Source organism: Elephas maximus, chromosome 25, assembly GCF_024166365.1.
Source record: "Elephas maximus indicus isolate mEleMax1 chromosome 25, mEleMax1 primary haplotype, whole genome shotgun sequence".
NCBI classification, from domain to species: Eukaryota; Metazoa; Chordata; class Mammalia; order Proboscidea; family Elephantidae; genus Elephas; species Elephas maximus.
In genome coordinates, this window is record NC_064843.1 from 19409048 (window position 1) to 19412575 (window position 3528).

A 3528-nucleotide genomic window follows, 5' to 3' on the forward strand; every position below is an offset into this window, starting at 1 on the left:
TGAATAACCCACGTAAAAAGAGTGGTCCTCCTGAGCCCACAGGCTTCAAGACAAATCCCCCCAAACCTCAACCATCCCCTGAGCCCCTCTAACATAGACATTCTGGACCACCACTAGATTTACTCAGCACTCAGCCCTAAGGGTTGGGCCTTTATTGTCCCCATTTTACACAAGGGGAAACTGAGGCTCAGAGAGAGTAAGCAACTTCCTCAAGGTACTCTGCAAGGACTTTCCTGCTCCAGGGATCTCTTCCTTCTCTGAAAGTCTCCAGTCATGACTAACCCCAGCTAGATACTTCCCCGGGGTCTCGCTGTGTGGTCTGAGCCCTCTCAACCTTTCCAAACTCCCCCACCAGCTCAATTCCCTTTCATTCACCTGCTGTAGTTATCCTGGCCTCCATGCTGTTCCTGAACATTCCAAACTTGTTCCTGCCTCAGGGCCTTTGTACTTGCTGTTCCCTCTGCCTGGAAAGCTCTCCTCCCAGATCTTGTATGCCCAGCTCTTTCTCACCGTTCTGGTCTCTGAATTCTGATCAGAGCAGCCTTCACAGTGCAAAGTAGCTGCCACCCATGTCCTTCTCTACCACATAACCATATTGTATTCTGTGCACATAACTTATCATTATCTAAACGTGTTTTTCTGCATATTTATTCATTCACTTCTATATTATCTGTCATTCACACTCCTCCAGAATGTAAGCACCATCAGGGCAGGGAAGTTGTCTGTCTTGTTCACCGGAGCTGGTGTAGGAGGTACTCAGTAATTGAGTTGGAAGAACGCAAACAAATCTCTGAATGATTGTATGCCCCAAGGTCACCCAAAAAGGATATGACATAGAAGGGACTCAGTGACCATCTGGGGCCAGAATCTTTGCTCTTGAACACTTAGCTTAACCCAAGTTCAAGACTGCATTGGGTCCAAAGAAAGGGAAAAGAGAAAGGGAACAATCAGCAGGGTCCAAGCTGCCTCGCAGCCCCGACCACAACGTCTCAGACAGGTCCAAAGAGCCCCATGCCCCACGGAAAACATGAATGTTTCACTGTAAATATTTTTGAATTTGTATAATGGTCTAATTTTGCACTTGCATTATTAGTACTTTCAGTTTGCAATTTCCTCATTGTATTTTAGCTTCAGGTTTTTAGCATTTTCACAGACACTTGTAAAGCTCATGTGGACCTGCAGGGTAGAAATAAAAACAGAGAGAGAGAGAGAAAGAGGCATCAAGGGACAGGGCAAAAGAGACATAAACAGAAGGAGGGACACTGAGATAGAACAGAAAGAAACCCAGTGTCAGGTATTGCACTGTGTCCCCCAAAAGTATGTGTCAACTTGTCTAGGCCATGATTTCCAGTATTGTGTGGTTGTCCTCCATTATGTGATCTGATGCAACTGTCCTATGGGTTGTAAATCCTAATCTCTGCCTGTGATCGATGAGGCAGGATTAGATTATATTAAAGAGGATTAGGGTCGGATGCAACACCCTTACCCAAGTCACAGCCTTGATCCTATGTAAAGGGAGTTTCCCTGGGGTGTGGCCTGTATCACCTTTTATCTTACGAGAAATAAAAAGAGAGAGAAGGAAGCAGAGAGAGGGTCCTCTTACCACCAAGAAAGAAGAGCCGGGAGTGGAGTATGTCCTTTGGACCTGGGGTCCCTGCACTGAGAAACTCCTAGACCCAGGGGATGATAGATAACAAGAACCTTCCTCCAGAGATGACAGAGAGAGAAAGCCTTCCCCTGGAGCTGGTGCCCTGAATTCAGACTTCTGGCCTCCTAGACTGTGAGAGAATAAATTTCTGATTGTTAAAGCCATTTGCTTGGGGTATTTCTGTTACAGCAGCACTAGGTAACTAAGACAGCCAGGTAGACACGGCGAGACAGATGGGGTCAGAGAGAGACTCAGAGACACAGAAGGTATGACAATGAGACAGACAGACTGAGAGAGAGTGTGTGTGTGTAAAGAAATTTTTTTTTAAAGGCAGAGAGACCTGACTCTCACATGTCCTTAAATAATATGCATGGAAATGAGAACACCAAATTCAGGAACATAAACTGCAGTAACTTCTAGAAGTAACACACGGGCATACAGGGGACTTTAACTGTACTGGGAGGTTTTCTTCCTTAAGCTAGGTGGTGGCTGTGTGGAAGTTTGTTTTATTATCCTTCAAACTTTTCTGAATGTCTAAAACCCATGAGAGCAGGAAGTCACTGGCACTATAAAACACTGCTTTTTGGGTCTCACAAGTTTTCTGCCTTTGACAAGATGCAGTCTTCTCACTTTTCTATCACTCATTTTAGCGGAAAATATTTGAGTTTTCTTTCTCTGACAGGTTTCCAACTTATTCAGGTACCTGCTTTAGGTTAAAGTTTTACTATAATAGTAACAATGACAACAATGATATTTATCAGCACTTACTAGGTGCAAGCACAGCGCTCAACACTTTGATGTGATTGGTCACATTTGATTTGCACAATCACCCTACCTCTATTTTACACATGAGGAAACTGAGGCACAGAGAGGTCACCCATCTCACCCCCAGTCACACAGCAGGGGGTGGTAAAACCAGGTTTCACCTCAGGTCTGCCCCGGATCTAAGGCTAAACCATTACCTCGTTCTGGGGGTCTCTGGGTTTGTTTTAGGGCAGCTCTTCTCAAGTTTCATTGTGCCTACAAATCCCCGGAGACTTGTTAAAATGCAGATCCTGATTCAATAGGTCTGGGCTGGGGACAAGAGTCTTCATTTCCAGCAGAATCCCAGGTGGAGCCAATGTTGCGAGACTCAGAACACACTCTAAGTAGCTATGGTTTAGGGGAGCCCGTTATTCTGAGAACCCAATGACCACGCAGCCACCCCCAACCACCATCCATCCCCACAGGCCCTGGGGCCGGGCTGGCAAGAGAGGCCTCCCCACTGCCCTTTCCCCCTTGGTTTAGTTTTCTCTCCTTAGCACTTCCTGTTGATCTGTCATCAGATTCCTGGGAATCTCCCACAAGCTGATTGCTCCTGCACACAAAGATGTTCATTGTGGCATTGTTTATAGGGAAGAAAAATTGGAAACTGCCTAAATGTCCACCAATAGGGAACTGTTAAATACATTGGAGTCCATGCAGCCATTAAAAATGATGGTAGACCACCACCAATGACCGCCCTGACAGGGAACATGACAGAGAACTCCTGACGGAGCAGGAGAAAAGTGGGGTGCAGAACTCAAATTCTAGTAAAAAGACCAGACTTAATGGTCTGATTGAGTCTGGAGGGACCCCAGAAGACATGGCCCCTGGACTCTCTGTTAGACCAGAACTGAAACCAGTCAGGAAGCCAACTCTTCAGTCAAAGATTAGACTGGACTACAAGACATAAAATGATACTGCTGAAGAGAGTGCTTCTAAACTCAGATAGATACATGAGACTAAATGAGCAGCTTCTTTCCAGAGACAAGACGAGAAGGCAAAAAGGGACAGGAGCTGGTTGAATGGACCCAGAAAATCCAGAGTGGAAAGGAGGAGTGTGCTGTCACATTATAGGG